This window comes from Nuphar pumila, chromosome 17 (assembly GCF_984573655.1).
Source record: "Nuphar pumila chromosome 17, dmNupPumi1.hap1.1, whole genome shotgun sequence".
Classification (NCBI taxonomy): Eukaryota; Viridiplantae; Streptophyta; class Magnoliopsida; order Nymphaeales; family Nymphaeaceae; genus Nuphar; species Nuphar pumila.
Genome location: NC_143265.1, coordinates 27,634,889 through 27,655,409, shown reverse-complemented (window position 1 = coordinate 27,655,409; position 20,521 = coordinate 27,634,889).

Genomic DNA, 20,521 nt, shown 5'->3' with positions numbered 1-20,521 from the left:
TGGCTAAGATTTCAGCACCTCCGTTCGTGGTTCATTTGTTGTGGCGTTGGTTGCTTCCCAACAACAGCCATTCCAACTTCAAACCGGATAATTGTGGGTTCTTTATTTTGTTTGTTTACTTTAATCATATGAAACTTATGTTGATCATTTCATTTTGTTGAAAGTGTGACTAGTTCATTGACTCTTTTGAATGCATGATTAGATCATTTTTATGTTAAAAATCGGATTGTTCAATCAAGTTAATTCCCAAAATATTTAGTGTGATTTGAAACTCGTTATTTCAACAAATTTCATAAAATCGTTGTCTCGGTTCGTTAGAGACACTTTCAAAGAAACGGTCATATCGATCTCGATACTGATCTGATTTGGATGTTCATTAGCTTTCCGAAAAGCTAAGAAGATTGTCTCCAACTTTTAGTTAAGACTATGTCATGATTTGGTCATTTAAGGCCCTGAAAATTATTGTCAAAGTCTCAGACTGACAGTGATCTACTGTTATTAATTTGGTTCAGAACACTCCAAGTAGTGTTCGGTATTTTGTCGTTAACTGAAGATCCTCTGCATGAAAATTTGAAATTTTTTATTATGTGAAAAGCTAAGATCAAAACCCACATCTTTTATGTTTGGTGATTTTATTGAATCATTGTCTTTGTATTCCGAAAATATCAATTTTTGTTATTAAATACTTGAATGTTATTTCTTGAAATAATATTTTTTTATATTATTCTGGATATTCAAAAATTCGTAAAAGATTGTAGAAATATTAGAAAATTACAAACTTTAGTGTTCTGGAAAGGTCTGGATTTGACCTTTATTTTGTCAGTTGTGAGTTTTTGCAAACTCAAATCCCTTCAAATAGTCTGCCCCTGAATTTTGATAATCTATGTTGGACTTGTTTAACAGTCCCGGTGTCGAGTCTGTGGATCAGACGTTCCTGCTTCGAATCTAGTGTGTTTAGATTCGTTGGAAAGCTGTGCGAGTTGTGCACAACTTTTATTTGGACCACCTCTGTCGAAACATAGTGCACAGGTCTCGAAAATCTGTTTTCTAGAGTTCTATTCAGACTCTACATCGTATAAGCTTCCGCGTGCATTTGGATCTGTTTGGATCCTGGATCGTGGATCGGTGTGTACCGAGTCCACCGTAGCATTGCATCACAATCCCAATTCAGTTATGGAACAATGCTTGTGCTCGACCATCCCATTTTATTCAGGTGTCTTAGAACATGCCTTCATATGCCTAATGCTTTTGCCTTTTAAAAAAATTTCCAACTCTTTGTTGTTAAACTCTCTCCCTTCATCCATTTGAAAAAACTTGATTTTCTTTTCAAATTGAGTAAGAATCAAATTATAGAACTCAACAAATTTTATCATGAGTTTAAATTTGGCCTTCATAGGATAAAACCAAGTAAAACGTGAATATTCATCAACAAAAATAGCATAAAATCTCAAATTTTGAACCGAAGATATGGGCGTTGGCCCCTACAAGTCACAATGAATCTTGCCAAATGGTTCGAAGCAATGTTCATCTATTGAAAGAAAAGGTAACCTACCCATTCTGCCTATTTTACAGCTTGGGCAAATAGAAGTTGATTGCCTTTGTGAAGTTATCTCAATTTGTCTATGCTTCGCCAAGAAATCTATCAACTACATATTACGATGACCGAGCCTTGAGTGCCACACATCCTTATTGACTAATCTGAACCGAGAAGAATAAAAAACTTGCTTCTTTTCTGAGGTGATGCCATAGAGCCCTCCAATCCTATTGCTCAACACTACAATCTTGTTATTGATTTTGTCCTTTACCAAAAAACCATTAGCCAAAAACTCAAAAAAATACATGTCAGAAGTCAATTGACTAACTAAAATTAAATTATTCTTAATCTCAAGAACGATAAGAACATTTTCCGATTTTAAGCATCGATTTCCAATATTCAAATTTGCAGTATCGATATGAGTAATTTCAAGAGTAGAACCATCACCAATCATAATTGTTTCTAGACCATAATATATGTTAAGATTAACGAGTTTATCTGAGTCTGAGGTGATATGGGCAGTAGCTCCTGTGTCTAGGAACCAGCATTATCTTATCCATCTAACACCTTTAGGGCAACAAGAGCCTGTGAGATATCTTCTTTAAACGCCTGATTAAATTGATGCCAACAATTGATCGCACTATGATTCAGCTTGTTACAGATTTGGCAAACCATTCCTTTCTCCTTATTTTGATTTTGATTTGACCCTTAACCATTGTTTTTGGGACCTACTTGATTTCTCTAATTAACGGTTTGCCCAGCTTGGGTAAACTTGTAGCCCTTGGAATTAAATTGTTGTTGTTTTTTATTAGAATATCAGTATTTCTGGTACCCAGTCTTTTGTCCCACATAAGCAACATGATTAGTAATACCATCATTAGCATGAAGATCACGTTTGGTATGATGACTTTGCAACAAACCAACAACTCCCTCATATGAAGGGATCATTGATTTCATCATCATTGTTGTAAATGATTCATAGCTAGATCCAAGTCCATGTAGTAGCCAAAACACTTTAATGACATCATCCATTGGCTTGCTTATAGATGCAAGTTCATCACATACATTCTTGAAATTTTTTATATAATCAACCATTGATAATTCATTTTTGTGATGAAATTACAATTTTGGAACCAAGAGGAACTCGCACTCTTTAGAGACATGAGAAAATGAGGTTGCCAAGGAATTCCATACCTCTCGAGACATTTGAAGACCCATGAAAATGATAAGCACTTCTTCAACAAGAGTGCCAGTTATCCACCCACGCAACAAACAATCAAATTTCCTCCATGCTACATACTCTGGATTATGAACGGTGTTGTTGCTGATTTGGATAGTCGGAGGTGGCATCAGATATTCACCATTAAGAAAACCCACCATATCTTGACTCTCAATGAGGCCAAGAAGCTGAGTTTGTCATAGTAGAAAATTGTTGTGATTGAGCTTGAGTGTCATAAAGTTGGTGACATTTAGATTGAACAAATATGGATACTTGATTGAACTTATCAATTTTGCAGCCATGACGAAGAGTGAACCATATACACACAAAGCGAGGAAATGAGAAGCTCACAAGGCGCCTTGCTCTGATACCATATAAATAATAAAACAAAGAACATGACAAGAGAAAGAGACAATGATATTTACGTGGTTTAGTGCTGGGTCACCTACATCCATGACAAGATTTACCACACTCACTCAACGTGTGGGTTCTCTAGAATAACTGATATATATATATAAGAGTTTAAAAAATAGGAGATTTACTTCAACATTTTTCTAAATCTTTTTTTGTTAAGATCTTATCCTTCTAAACTAGAAACGTTACATTTCCTAGATCTTAGCTTAATGTGATTTGGTTGTTGTTGTAGATAGCTTTCTGATTTACAGGACTCTCTTCTCTTATCTTCAACTTTCTTTTGATAATCCTTATCGTGCACTATGTTCAGTCTCTGATCTTGATGGTGGTTTTCTTGTCTTTCATGAACAGAAAAAAACTTGTGACACATGTCAACACGTACTTGTATCTTTGAAACATAGCTTTCTAATAATAGGTTTACATGTAAATGTCATGATTGAAATAGGGTCTTTGCTAGAATTCAAATTGTGGATACCAACGTCGACCTAATAGTATTCTCCACTAGCATGATGGCTTGGACCAATAAGCAGGGATGCACAATGAGCCGAGCTAGCTCGGGCTTGACTTGTCTCATAAATGATATGGGCTTGAACTAAGCTCTGAGGCCCGGCCAAGCAAATGAGCTAAGCTTGATCGGCCTACCAAGCTCAATAAGGCCCGGCTCGTATTTATATTTTATATAATATATATATACATTAATTATATAAATATCATCCCCCTGCCACCACCTCGAGCCCCTTGCTTCTCGACCTCCCTGCCCCATCTCTCTCTCTCTCTCTCTCTCTCTCTCTCTCTCTCTCTCTCTCTCTCTCTCGAGCTCCCTGCCTTGTCTCGAGCCCCCTGCCATCCCCCTTCTCTCCCATCTCTCTCTCACGAGCTCCCTGCACCGTCTTGAGCCCCCCACGTGCCCCTTCTCTCCCATCTCGAGCTCCCCACCCCTTCTCTCTCTCACACACACTCACACACTGGAAAATAGGATGTGGGAACTTGGTGGTGGAGAGCAGTGGTCTAGTGGAGGTAGCTCTCTCTCTTCCTCAACACCCAAAACCTCCCCTTCCTCGCCTCCAAACAAAAGTCCAGGAATGCCCTCGCCTTTCTTAAATCTAAGACCAACCCTGATCACATGGTTGAGATCGCCCAAGCAGCTTCCCTCTCGCCCAAGTTTCACCTCGACCATGTCTCCCTTTCCATTGTTGCCTCGAAGCTTGAGGCCTCCCGCTCCTTAGATACCCTCCACGAATTCCTCGATGACCAAAAGAACCGGCCCAATGTCCAGCACGACAAGTGATTCATCAACAAGGTGATCATCCTCTATGAGAAATCTGATATGCTTCACAAGTCAATTGGGATGTTCGAGCATGTGGATAAGCTTGGTCTCCACCCCTCTCTGAGATCCCTCAATGCTCTCTCTCTCTCTCTCTCTCTCTCTCTCTCTCTCTCTCTCTCTCTCTCTCTCTCTCTCTCCATGTTGAGCCCTGACCGCGACCGATACTCGGCACGAGCCGAGCCTGCACACCAGTGGTTCAGGTTCGGGCCAAGCTTGAGCTGAGCCTGTACACCACCTTACTTGGATGGGCTGAGCTTGAACATGCTAAGCTCGGCTCGTGTGCATCCCTACCAATAAGGATCCAATTCACCTGATGTAAGTCTAACCAATATGGATATTGATCGTGCTTCTAGGTTTATGTCTTACCAATATGGATATTGATCGTGCTTCTAGGTTTATGTCTTATAAATTTATTAGACTTATATTGGATATTGGTCTTGCTTTGAGGTCCATTTCCTATTCTTTGTTGGATCGAAATTCGGCACCTACGTACTCCGCTTTCACATATAAGTTTATAAATTCATACTAAAAAAGCAAGTCAAGATACACGTGATGATTTCATACTACAATCGATTTCATACTAAAATTAGTGCACGCTTTTCTCTATAAAAAATATTAGCATTCATGAAATCTCGAAATTCCATTTTCTTTTTACAAGGATGAGATCCCTAAGAAATGTCCTCCATCTCACAAAAAAGTTCAACCACATAAAGAATGGACAAGTAATTAATTTTGACCAAGAAAGTAAAATTAAGATATATGTATGATGATTTTACTTAGCAATTCGTAAACTTTTCATCGTTATGATATATGTATGACAATTTTATTTTACATTTCAAACTTTTCATCTTCAATATTTTAGATTCTTAGATCTTTCACTTTTTTACTAGTGCAGACAGGCTATAGCAGAGCGTACTAGTTGCAAGCATTTGACTTCGAAAGTAAAGTTTGGACACTTGTCTACCAGGAGGTTATAAAGCATGTATTTGTAAAACATGCATTATTCTAACCTGTGTGATGATAAGCTATCAGCAATTACCAAAGCTGCTTATCTATAAGTTCCCAGTTAAAAGGAAGAGAAATATTTCTACAATGACCGATTGCATTATAACAATAGACTAAGTTGTGATGCCTCATTTTTGTAAGCACTGATATTGTATAGCACACAACAGAAAGATGAAAAATTTTAACCACCACCATCAAGAAAATGATCAAAAGAAAACGAAAATAGAAAATATATATATAAATAGAAATGGCAACAAAAAGTTTCAGAATCTCTGGTGGCTGGTATTTCGAGTTGCATGTATATTCGAAAAAAATAAATAGACTTCAACCACAACAACTTGATAAACAATTTTATAGTTAGATGTTAAAGAGTTATAATTAATGCCAACAAACATGAATGTGAAGAATCAACACTCTCCAACTGATGTAGCATACTCCGCTCAACTTGATGCAGTGACTAAGGCGATAGTGGATGGACATCATTAGATGACAAAGTTGCTTAGAAGCATTTTTCTAGAGGACAACTTCAAATAGGGAAATGCTCAGCAGCCTCGTCTGGAAGGATTGCTTGACAAGTTGTTTGTTCAGATGTATTAGAAGTCATGACACCTGGTTTCAGTTTGAAATGTTCTACGGCGACAGCTGAAAGGAAAAAAGAATAATTCAAAAAAAGTCCTTAGCAAGATTTCTCAAATTTGTAGAAAGTACCCGCAGGTAACTTGCTACAAACTTATAGTCAATGTTCATCTCTACCTAACCATGTATGCACGCACTTCTATCGAAAAAAAAAACCATGTATGCACGCATGCGCGTGCAGACACATACACACACAAAGTTGAGCTACTTTCAGAGGTATCATGAAGACAAAGTTGAGCTGCTTTTTGAAGTATCATGAACTATAGCAATATGTGAAAAAATGGCTACAACAACAAAACATCTCACCTTTAGAGATTTTGCATATACATGTTCTATGCAAGAGAGAGCAAAAAAATTAAAATTATGGAGTTGGTCGACTCTGAGACCCCTGACTGTCTTTGGCTCTCTCTAATCCACTTATGGCGTGTGGGTCCCTACTCGCTGCCCTCTTGTCCAACCTGGGTCTAGCAATGTCTCGGGCTGATGACAAAATCTCTTGTCGCTTTGCTCCGCAAAGGTGCTTGTGGCCTCCCTTGCTTTCTTCGAGTGCAAGAATTTGAACCCTGTGAGCCTCTAGCCTCTCCTAGAGAAAAGTCATCGGCATGTTCGTCTGGACATGCTCTTCTATCAATGCTAGTTTCTCTAGGAGGTAATAAAGCATGAAATGCATATCATATTACCATACATTCATGCATTTATATGAACTTTTATATCTTAAGTACCCGTGCTCATAGTGTTTTAGGTGCGAAGGAGCTTCAGTTTGATTTTCATTAGAATCTGAGTTAAAATGAGGAAATTAGAGCATTTTCTGGAAAATTGGACCCAATCCAAAACCGTACAAACAGAGTTCAGATCTGATCCATATTCCATTTGAACCAAAGTCCATAGATCCATAAAGTAAAATATCCAAAAAATCCTCTTTGGAATTGGTATAAGGTGTCTTTTAAGATTTTTAGAATGTTTTAGGTACTATTTTGAAAATAGTTTTAATAAGGCCTTGTTTTATAGTTTTTATAAAATATCTTTATAAATAGGGGAAATCCAGCCTTGTTTTAGATGTCTTTGCCTAGGGTTACCGCCACCCTCTCCAAACCCTTGATTCCCTCTTCTTTTTAGATTTCTTATTCCTCCTCCTTTCTTTTTTCTTGCCTGCAATTTTTAGATTTTTTTCCATCATATTTCGTATTTTTTTTCTTGTTTGGATTCGTATTTGTTGCAGGTACCCAAGAATAAAGGCTTACAACTCAGATTTGGTACAAACCACCATCTACCTTCACGATCAACGATCGAGAACTCTCCCTTTGCAACCGACCGATCTCTTTTCTTCCACCACTGATCTCTTCCTTCATTAACTTGGATTCCAACAACAAAAAGATGTTTGTGGCATGATACTTGAGGTATAAGTCTACTCTTTTCTACCCCAAACTCATCAGGCAGCCCTTGGGGTGCACATTTCTCCCCCTCTCTACTTTTCGGTTTTTATTTTTACTTTTTTTGAAAAAAAAAAAGAAATAGATTCTTGGCCATTTTCCTTTTGAGTTTTGCTTTGGGTTTTTGATATGTCGTGTTATTTGTCATTTAGAGTTAGTTTTCAAGGTCTGATCATTTTTTTGGTGGTGTTTTTGTCGAGTCTTGAGTCCTCTGGGTCAAAAAACTTAACCGAAAATGCTCGTCGGTTAAGTTTGGATTTGTAAAACATGTTTGTATCAACCCGTAAATTAGTTTATTTTTATATTTTTATAGATTAGATTAGTTTTAGTTTAGATTTAGATTAGATTAATTTCTTTTTTGTTTTATATTCATATTTTTATAAAATAAAAATTAGGCATAAATAGTCTTTTATCATTTTTATTGATTTTCATGCATATTATTCTGTTTTAATCAAAGTCGTGCATCTAGTTTAGTTTTTTTTATTCACGTTATTTTTAGTTCATTTTAGGCTTAGATTTAGATTAGTTTAATTTTAATTAGGTTTTTATTTTCGATATTTAGGTTAGATTTAATTATTTAGCAATCACAACAACAAAGCAGGGGATTAGCGACGACCACATTCCGTCGCTATTCCATCGCTAACAAGCTTAGCGAAGGATTAGCGACGACGAGGCGACGGTATGCTTATGTCGTGAATTTTTCGACGCTAACTGGCGACAGAATAAATTCGTCGCCAGGTCTGTCATAATTAGCGACAGAATAACGAGCGATATATTCCGTCGCCAATCCGCAGGTACTAAACGGCGACCACGGCTTGGCGACGGATTTACGTCCGGCGCTAAGCCGTCACTAGATTTATATGCATAGCGACGGATGTTTCCGTCGCTAATCCGTCGCAAACATGAAAAAAAATAAAAAAATTTATTTGAAAATTAAATACCCAGAACGGTACAATTTATATTTCCTGTACAATTTATATTTCCTGTAAATAAAAAACAAACCAAACAAAAAATTCCATATAAAAGGAATCTACAACAATTAATCGTTCCACCTTAAAATTAACAAGTTCAATTAACTACAATTCAATAATTACATTTAAGAAAAAAAAATAGAACTTCTTCAACACAGTTTTCTAATCATCGCCAAAATTTTGTGCGTCTTCTTCTTCATTGCCTTTATCTGTCCCTTCAGCTCCGCTACGCTGATTATCGCTAGTAGCCTACACAAGAAAAAAACAATCAGTATTGATAAAAAAATATAATAAAATATATCATGTACTCATATGTGTTCTAAGGCAATAAAAAAACTTTATATGTGATTTTATCATGCTCATATGTGCTCTAAGGCAGGCAAAAAGCTATATATGTGATTCGATCATGCTCATATGTGTGCTAAGGCAGTCAAAAAATTGAATATGTGATTATAGCATGCTCATATGTGTTCTAAGGCAGACAGAAAAACTCTATATGTGATTCTATCATGCTCATATGTGCTCTAAGGCAGGCAAAGTAAAAAACTTTATATGTGAATATATCATGAATGATATATGTTCTAAGGCAGTAAAAAAATTCTATATGTGATTTTGGCATGCTCATATGTGTTCTCAAGCAGTCAAAAAAACTGAATATCTGATTATAACATGCTCATATGTGTTCTCAGGCAGTCAAAAAACTGAATATGTGATTATAGCATGCTCATATGTGTTCTAAGGCAGTCAAAAAAACTTTATATGTGATTCTATCATGCTCATATGTGCTCTAAGGCAGGCAAAAAACTTTATATGTGATTATAGCATGCTCATATGTGCTCTAAGGCAGGCAAAAAACTCTATATGTGATTCTATCATGCTCATATGTGCTCTAAGGCAGACAAAAAGTTATATATGTGATTCGATTATGCTCATATGTGTTCTAAGGCAGACAAAAAACTGAATATGTAATTATACCTGAGAGGGACCTGCAATCGAAGATCCTCTGTTCAACACAAGATTTTTGATCTCATCTCGGAGAAAGGGGGCGACGGTGTCATGGAAGTAGTCATTCATTGTGTCCTTAATGATCTGGCGTACATCATCACCGGAAAGAATAGGCTACTGCTTGAAGCTTATGTCAGCGAAAGAAGACTGTGAGCCGTAACTGGAAGACGCAATAACTGGTGGAGTGTTCATATTACTCCCAAACCCGAACACGCGACCTTTTTTGGGTTCACCTGCTACAGTCACCCATGCTGCAGGATCAAATGATGGATGCTGAGTAGCGTCATCGCCATATCGCTCTACCATCTGTTGCTCATATGCCTCCTACAAAATAATGTTTAAAGTATACATTAATAATTAATGATAACATTATGATAACTTGCATATTGCAATGATTATTAATAGAATAAATACATACCGTTGTCGTTCTCTCCTTCTCTGATACGAAGACTCCCGTGGTCTTCCGTTTATGTGTTTCAACAAATACATCCTTATATGGTACATTGGCTCATTTTTCTGCTTCCTGCGAAGTTAAAGGACAAAAGATTTAGTTCACAAGTTTGCAACAATACTTATAAAATTAATATTATATATTAATGAGTTACCATTTTCTTCAGGTGGCTCCCAAATGTCTTAGATCCACCTGTGTGTAGATGGGCTTTGGGCATTTTCGCTCGATTTTGTGCAGCCTTCGTATAGCGATTTCGAAATGCATCTCCCGCCCACTTATCGCACATTTCATCCCAATAATCTCTTCTGATAGTAATAGGGTTATGACTCTTCCATTGTAGTGGATCATCTATTACGCCAGATATTTTTTTTGCTGCAGTCTTCATATTGTGCAGCATGTCTGCAAATCGATTGGCAGCCACCTTCTGCCACACCTTCCTTGCATCATTTTCTTTCACCGTAGTTGCGAAGCAATTCGAAGCCTACAAATATTTTCAGAAAGTTAGTAGACATTACTTAAATAAATTAAATATAAAACACATTAACTATGAGGAACAACTGTATACCGTGAATGAGGACCATAATTTGTCTAACACCTCATTTAGGTACTCTTTCCATTGAGCCACCGGTCCTGGTAGATGTTGAAGAAGTGAATTCCTAATCTCTCGTACTACTTCTTGTGGCTCAAACCTCGTGATGCACATGAATTGTTACACAGTAAATATCAATATAAAATATTTATAAGATATGCAATCATTGAAAACGAAATACTTACGGTCGATTATTGATATACACTATTTGAATGAGTCTTCTTGTGCCAGACTGAGAAGACCCTGCTTCCTGTGTTTGCTCATGACTTGTGTGATCAACTGGTGTAGGTGGGTCATGTACATGCGAAACATCATATGTAAAAAAATATGTTAGACTTTCTCAGAATACGCATTTGAACTAATCAAGCATCCAATTAGTTAAATGATATATACCTATCACAGGAGCCTGTGAAGATAAAGGCTAGGCTTGGCTACTACTGGATGAGCGACCACTGTAACCTCCACGAACCATATTCTAACAAATAACATATGTCATACAATACATTCAAATAATTCACATCAAGTATTACAATACATTCAAGTCATTCGCATCAAGTATTACAATAATTCAAATCATTCGCATCAAGTATTGCAATACATTCAAATGATTCGCAACAAGTATTACAATACATTCAAATCATTCATATCAGGTACTGCAATGCATTCAAGTCATTCACATCAAGCATTGCAATGCATTCAAATCATTCGCATCAAGTATTACAATGCATTCAAATAATTCAAATCATTCACATCAAGTATTGCAATAATTCAAATCATTCGTTGCATAAATTACAATACATTCAAATAATTCAAATCATTCACATAAAGTATTACAATGCATTCGAATCATTTGTATCAAGTATTACAATACATTCAAATAATTCAAATCATTCACATCAAGTATTATAATGCATTCAAATAATTCGTATCAAGTATTACAATACATTCAAATAAAATTTTTAATCATTCACATCAAGTATTGCAATACAACTCATTCATTCGCATCAAGTATTACAATACATTCAAATAATTCAAATCATTCACATCAAGTATTACAATGCATTTAAATAGAGGTTTATATTACAAGATTTTGCTCACTAGCTTAAGAATTCTTTCTCGTCACTTGTTTGACTTTCTTCTTCTTCTTCTTCTTTTTCTTCTTCATTGTTTACCCATCCACTCGGTACATCATTTGGATCATATTCCTCTATGAATGTTTCATCGGCCAATGGAGATATGACATGCATATCATGCGCAACATCGTGACCATAAGCGAAGTCATAGACATCATCTGATTGATAGTAATCGTTGTCTTCAGCTAACTCATCTTCCTGTAATTGATCATACTCAGGGTATAGTTTGGACTTCACCTTGCAAACTGCCCACCATTCATTTCTATCTGACTTTTTTATACTCGGATATGAAGTATAATAAACTTGTTGAGCTTGCGAGGCTAATATGAATGGTTCATATGTTCCAAACCTGGATTTATGATTCACCTCCACAATGCCTGAAGCTTTGTCGAGTCTTGTTGCAGTTGGATCAAACCAATGACACTTGAATAAAGTTACCATGTTATTTATGCCTAAGTAAGTCAACTCCATTATTTCCTCTATAACACCGTAGTAATCATGTTTATTTTCACCGTAGCTGCTACCCTTGACACACACGCCACTATTCATCATTGATTTGTTTATACCGTAATCTTTTGTATGGAATCGATAACCATTTACGATGTACCCGTTGTAGCATTGTACAACTTTGGTCGGACCATTTTCTAAATCATATATTCTTTGATCTTTAACATCACCATGGCGGACCTACGCAGACATAAACAATGATTGTGATCACGATCAATTAAGTAACTTAGTGTTGTTTATAAGTACAAAATTTATGTTAGCTTCTTTACCAACTATTTCAACCACTCCACAAACTTAGTTTCACGTTCTTTTTGTACTTCTGCATCAGTGAGATGTGAAACTTCTCTTTGCAACTCCAGATCAAATCGTCTGCAAACCACAAATACTTATATTACCGAGCCATGTATCCACATATAGAACATAAAAGGATTTATAATTGTGTTGCGTCTACATATACTTACTCGATGTATGGGTCAATCGCTGAGCAATTAAAAGGAATATAGATGTGTGTTGCGTCTTGCTCTCGATCTGTCAAGAGCCTTGATCGACAACTACCAAATGCATGCCAAGTGGTTGAAATATTGACAGCTTGTCAGCTATAGTTACTTGTTCTCCATCATCGTTACGGGGCGGGCATGTGTAACGTGTTGGAATATGAGGTTTGAAGTACATAGATGAGAAATTTGAAATCTCTTCTAAAGTGTACGCCTCACAAATAAAGCCTTCTACTCTTGCTTTATTACGAACCTTTTTTTTTGAGGTCGAACATGCATCTGGCAAAAATATACATTTTAAATTTTAAATATCTGTCATTAAAGAGACAAATATAAAAAAACATATATCTTTCAAATGGGTACATCCATCGATATTGCACAGGGCCACCAACCCTTAGTTCATATGGCAGATGTATGATCAAATGTTCCATAACATCGAAAAATGCTGGCGGAAATATCTTTTCTAGTAGACAAACAGTGATGATGACAGAGTCATCGAGATTCTTTAATTTTAACTAGTCGATTAGGGCTTTTTGCATTATTTTTAATTCTTTTTAATATTGCATCATTAGACCTAGTATTTATTTATTTATTTTTGTTCAGTAGCTTGATTAATGTCTGTTAATTCATGTTTTTTGTTATTTCTAGCATATTAATTAGTTTTGTTTAATTTTTAATTATTATTAATAGTAATAGTTTAAATTAGATTAATCGGTAGATTAAATAGTTAATTAGATTTCTGTTTATTTCATCTACATAGATTATTTAATTTTTCTGCTCTTTATTAATTAGTTCATTTTTCTTTTAATTCTAGAATTCAATTCCAATATTTAGACTAGAAAATAGTTGTTTTATTTAATTATCATTTATTAATTAAGAAATTATAATTCGCCAAATTAGATTATTGTTAATCATTATTTCTGATTTTAATTAGCAATTTTTAATTCACGTTAATTCAATTTTTTTTAGATTAGTTAGATTAGTATTGTTCTTAATTTAACGTCATTAGAAATTAGTTTGCTTTAAATAGATTAACTTAATTAGTTTAGCCTAATCTTTTTATTTTCTTTAATTATCGGGTTTCCTTTAAATAGTTTAGCTAATATTATTTTTTTATTTGACCATGATTAGCTGTAGATTAAGGTTAGTTTTAATTCAGTTAGTTAGATTTAATTTTGTTTGATTCATGTCAGTTTTAGATTAGTTTAATTTCAATCTGTCAATTAAAATAGATTTAGTTTGTTAATTAATTTAGTTGATTCTTTATTCTTTTATTTTCATCGATAATTAGATAGATTAGTCATTATTTAGTTAGTTGCTTTATATTTCCAAATTTGTTATTAGTTTTAGATTTAAATTCGCACAACATAGTAGTTAGATAAATTAGTTTGTTAGATATTCTTGATATCTAGTTGGTTTCTTTTGACTTTTGTTAATTTTAGCATAGATTAGTTATTTTATATTTTCATGATTTAATTGCATTAGTTTAAATTATTCTTTATTAGCCAATAGGATAGAATAATTTAGTTTTTAGAATAATTGATATTTGTGTTTTAGTGATAATTATAGTTTTTTTCTTAATTAAATCATCAATTACATTTATCTTTACTGCTTTTTATTTCAAGTTAATTTTATTGTTAGTTAGATTTAATTTGTTTCTTTATTTGATATTTATTATATTAACTGGTTAGAATAGAATAGCATGGTTGTTTATTCCTTTTACAAGGTTTTCTAGTCAAGCCATGAACAAGGAGGAGGGTGGGTTGAGGTTATCAGAATATTTACTTAAAGCTCCTTGGATTTTTTGCTAGAGGTCCCTGTGCTTAGTTAAAATAGTTATTTTTATTGTTTTGTTATTTTTATTCTTTTTAGGTAGCATTATAATTAAAGAATAGTGTAATTAAGTTTTTTTTTTGAAATATTAATAAAGTAAAGTTTCAATGAATTCTATTGCCTAAGTTTTGTTTCCTGAAGAGATGATCCGACTTGCTACTCTGCAACGAGTGAAAAAACTGGTTTTAAAATTATTATTTGGTGAGCAGTTCTTGGTTTAAAAATATTGTTTCAAAATCGCAGGAGGTGCAGGAATTTCAACCCCACGATACTCCACATGCTCCTAGATCTACAAAGATTTTCATAAAGTTAGTGTCAAAATCTTCAAAAAAAGTGTGTTTTCTTGCAAAGTTTGTTTATATATATAGATAAAAGTGAGCCTATAAGCACAAACAAGATATGATATCCATATCATTATCCTATGTGTTAAACGCCTATATTTCCAAAAAAAAAGAGTAAGAAGGAAAAGAGGTACCTCATATGCCAAGTCAGCCTGCAGTCGTACTAAGTCCACCTGGGCAGTCACTTGACCCTCCTCAAAGGGTGCATCTCGGGCTCTCTGAACCTCCTCTAAAGCAGCTCTCAAGTCTGCCGCAGTCGACCTAAACTCGGCTACAGTGCCTTGGGCCTCCTCAAACTTAGTCTGTGTCCGCTCCCAGTAACTGGTCTGCTCAGACAAGGCATCCTCTAGACTCCTGATTTGTGTCTCATACATATCTCTCTCTTGTCAAAAGAGCGAAGTCAAAAGAAAGTTATCTCAGAGTTGCAAACCTCAAAAGAAAAAGCAATAGAAGAAAAGGATAACAAGAACAATGCCTCAAACTCTTGAGAAAGCTATCCGAACCATCTCTCCTCTGGTGCTTGCTCTGGACAACATACTGGTGGCTCGACGTTCAATTCCTCGCAGGAAAGAAGTCAACACCACCCCCAGCTCCCTGATCTCCCTCTATTTGGAACTCACTGGAAGCATCTGTTGTCACTTGCTCTAGAACTGATGCCCTTACCTGAGCTTCCTCTAGAACCAATCAAAGTAGGCCTAGTTGCACTAAAGAGTACCATCTCATATACTATGAGTCATCCTCAGGTCACTCCCATGTAATCCCTAAAAGTGACCGATCACTCTAAGCCTTCCAAGCGAGCCCTATGGACCGCATCTTCTCACCCCCCATCTTGAACCAAGGAGCTGTGAACAACCTTTACAACCTTGGTGTAGGATGAAGTACCTGGTGAAGATCAAACTGCCTCATCACCTGATAAGGATAATAAGGCTCTCTAATATGGTCAAACAAGAGTACACAAGGGGCATGATCTAGAATAATAGCAACCCCCAAGGACTGCTTCTCCTCCCAAGTGTCGAAGCAGGTTATATGTCCCCCCCCCCGAACAGGGCAGTTAGCTACATCTCATGTTCGAGGGTCCCAAAGAGCACCACGTATGTAAGCATGTGTGTCTCGTATCCCCATGTTTGTCAGCATTAATTAGCGTTGGAGTTTGATGCGATTGCAAAGACTTAAGTACCCTCTCCTCCATTGGTGTAAAAAAAATGACGATTCTTGAAAAGGAGTGGTTGTAAAGACTTAAGTGCCCCGAAGATGATTATTTAAGACCCATTCTCTGCACTGCAGGATTATCCGAGAAAGAAATCTCCCCTGGAAGAGGCCATGAACATCAACTCTCTCACTCTCTCTCTCCCTTCTCTTTCTACTTCTGTGCACATCCAGCAGAAGATCCTACATTGCTCCATCAAGCATCGACTGACCTGCACATTGACTGTTGTGGAGCCTGATTCAGAGTTTTTACCCTTACAGGAGGAGGGTTTGGGGGCTCCTCCCAACGTGGGTAGCATCATTCAACTAAATGAGTTGTAGATCCTGATTCAGAGTTTTTACCCTTACAGGAGAGGGGTCTGGGGGCTCCTTCCAACGTGGGTAGCATTATTCAACTTGAAGAGTTGTGGAGTCTGATTCAGAGTTTTTACCCTTACAGAAAGGGGGGTCTGAGGGCTCCTCCTAGCATGGGTAGCATCATTCAACTTGAAGAGTTGTTGAGTCTGATTTAGAGTTTTTACCCTTACAAAAGGGGGGTCTGAGGGCTCCTCCCAGCGTGGGTAGCATCATTCAACTTGATGAGTTGTAGAGTCTGATTCAGAGTTTTTGCCCTTATAGGAGGAGGGTTTGGGGGCTTCTCCCAGCGTGGATAGCATCGTTCAACTTGATTCGTTGTGGAGCTTGATTTAGAATTTTTGCCCTTATAGGAGGAGGGTTTGGGGGCTCCTCCCAGCGTGGGTAGCATTGTTCAACTTGATAGAGTTTTTGTCGTTACAGGAGGGGGGTCCGGGGGCTCCCCCCGGCACGAGTTCCGGGTGTCATGGTAAAAAAATGCATAAGGTATTGTGGTGAGAAAGACATATTTTTGTTCCAAGCAAAGTTGAAAGAAATCAATGAAAAAACCAACAATGAGCATGCCAGAATCAAGATGTGGATGTCAAGCGAGAATGGTGTTGTGCAACTCAAATAACACAGAATAATAGGGGTCTGGTTTTTAGTTAAAATGGATAATTAAATGATAATAGAAATCGCTAAAAATTTACAGAAATAAACTAGACTCAATAACGAAGACACCACTTTTTACGGATTTGGAATATGATCTTCGGTTAGGGGGATATGACCTTGACAAGTTGGTCCTAATTCGGGTAGCGATTTACAGCGATTTGCTTACTGAATAACACTACAAATCACTATAGTGATTTGCGGAAGATACTACAAATCGCTATAGCGATTTGCGGAAGACTCGAAAATACTATAAATCGTTGTTGGAAAGTCCGATAACACTACAAATCGCTGTTGGAAGGCCCCAAAAAAATTTGGTCCGGAGGGCGGTGCCCCCCGAGCCCCCCCGCCAGAGGCGCCCCCCCTGGACCCCGCCTGCTGACCGCGCAGCGGGATTCGTGCCGGGGGGAGCCCCCGGACCCCCCTCCTGTAAGGGAAAAAACTCTAAATCAGGCTCCACAACTCATCAAGTTGAATGATGCTACTCACGCTAGGAGAAGCCCTCAGACCCTCCTTCTGTAAGGGTAAAATCTCTGAATCAGACTCCACAACTCTTCAAGTTGAACGATGCTACAGTCAGTGTGCAGGTCAATCGGTGTTTGATGGATCTATGTAGGATCGTCTGTTGGATGTGCACAAAAGTAGAGAGAAGGAAGAGAGAGCGAGAGGGTTGATGTTCATGGCCTTCTCCAGAGAGAACTCTTTGTCTCCCTTGATTTCTTCTCTAGAGAGAGAGAAAGAGTTTTACAGTGTTTTACGGAGAAAGAAGAAAAAGACTTTGAAGAGTCAACGTCATCCTCGACTTTCTGGATGGAGGACATGTTTGTCCTTTTTTTGAACGGAGAAAGAAGAAGAAGACTTTGAAGAGTCAACATCATCCTCGACTTTCTGGACGGAGGACATGTTTATCCTTTTTTTGAACGGAGAAAGAAGAAGAAGACTTTGAAGAGTCAACATCATCCTCGACTTTCTGGATAGAGGACATGTTTGTCCTTTTTTTGAATGGTTTGTTTTTTCTTTTTTGAATGAAGGGCATTTTTGTTATTTTCTCAAACCATCACTTTATGAGAAAAATAGCAAGAAAGGGTACTTAAGTCTTTGCAACAACATCAGAGTCCGATGCAAAGTTATGTCAACATACACGAGAATACGAGCCTCATGTGCTTGTATACGTGGTGCTCATTCAAAGCCCCGAACACAGACGTGGGATTCAGTGAATCATCCGGGGGGAACATACACCACCCTCCCCCCAAGTGTAGGGTCTCCACACCATCTGAAAACAGAAAAGACACAAGTCAAGGGGCAGAAGAAAACAAAAATCGTCAAAAAGGAAGAAAGAAAAGAAAGTTTATATACTTGCGAATGGTCCAAGGAATCAAATGCCTACCTAAGGGCCAACTGACTATGCTCAACTCTCTCGTGAAAAATCTTTCACCAGCTCAACCTGGGACGACCGATAAGAGAAGGAAGAATCACCTTATTGATAGGGATACAGGTATATCCCCAAAGCTGAAGGTGCTAGAGAAATCAAATCAAACACAGTCAGAGAAAGAACAAGATGAACTCAAAGAAAGGAAATAAATCCATACCTCCAAAAGCATATCACAAACCCATCAAAGCATTTGTTGTCTTCTTTAGCACGAACTCACAGAAGTAGTGGTACAGGCGAGCCAACACCAGTCAAAATGAGTTGGCTCCTCATGTGGGGTCCTATCGATGAAGGAAAGAGAACTACAACCGTCAAGTACAACAAGTAAGTGGCCCTTCAAACAAAAAGGTCATGGCAAATTCCCGTTGCATTATCGGCAACCTCCTTATGCAGCCAGCACATCTGGACTTTCCCTTCATTCAAGGGCAATTGTTAGAAGATCCTGCAAAAAATCCTGGTCGGATCCTCACCAGAAGAGACCATGGGCTCAGGACCCATCGGGAGGTCAAACAAGTGATGAACCTCAGTTAGAGTAATGGTTATCTCGCCCCAAAAAAAAAATGAAAGGTGTTTGTCTCTCACCTCCACCTCTCGACTAGGGCCATCAACCAACTTCCTCCTATTGGTCCTCAAAATGCCATATCGGGCCAAAGGACCAAAATCAAGATGACATCAACTCTCTGTCTTCGTGAAGCTACCAAGTCTGCAACAACTCCAAGTGCTCCCAGACTCTCCTCTCTAGAATCTCTTAAAATTTAGAACAAAAGCTAAGTCGGGAAGGGTGGTTAAACAATGAAGGCATGGACAAAGCTCAAGTACTCGCAAGCGCCAATCTAGAAATGTGGCAACTCTGATAAGAAAGAAACTCATACACCATCACAGGAAGGAAGGAAGGAGACGTCTGAAGTAAATCTTTGCCACTTTTGTCGCCCTCTTGGTATAAAAAATTGGGATCTCCATCGAAGGCATAACAACACCTCCTCATGCTAAGGGCTCCTGTACGATCCGACCTCTGGCAACTCTTTGGATCATCCTACAGGGAAGGATCTCTAGTTTCTTAGGATCTCCATGTCTCACAAGCTCCTCAGATCCCTCGGGCTCCCTTGTCTGTCTGACTCCTTCTGGTAGTTACTTGCCTGGTAGAATAGCAAAAATTGCCTCCTGAAGATCTATCAAATCCTTTCTACAGAGCAAAAGAGTGCTCTAGGTAAGTATCTCTCACCAGTGTTTTGCTTCTCCTTAACGACACAAAGGTTTGTCATTAGAAGTCTAATAATGACAATTAGATTTGCCATTAAAGAGTTCTAACAATACATGTTTTGTCATTTTATATCTGACGGGAAATAATAATGACACATTTCCTCTCGAAGAATTATCATTATTATTCCTCAGGACTGTCATCGTAACCCTGACATCGTCGATGAATTGTCCATTTAAATTTATATAAGTATTCAATTAGAAAAGTTATAGAAAAATATACAGAGAAAATGACAATCAAAGAACTATTAACGACAATTCTTCGAGTAATACCATTGATTCTTGGAGAAAGAAGAAATGGTAGTCACAATGCATAATAGGGGTCTCAAGACCTGAAAACTAAAGAAATCAATAACAACAAATGTGTTTGTCATCATTAATCTAGATCTAGATCTAACCCATACTAATAAGGATAAACTAAAACTAATAGTGACAAACAGGCCAGAGCAGAGCCTGAATTGTCGCTATATCTCTCATGAGTATAAACTCATTTAGGAGCCTTTTCTGCCATTTTGTTATTTTTTTTTTGGATTTTTTGAGATTTTTGGGAGTTTTTTGAAAGCCATGGCATCTTCGAGTGCAAGAATGTCTGATTCGACAACATTAATCACCTCTTCGCCTGAAAATCTGTTCGAAACAAGGTATGCCTAAAAAACTTTTTCCAAAAAAATTTGGATTTTGATTTCAAGATCGTAAATACTCGATTAAGTTGGCGTGTACGTTTTTTAGACAAAAATG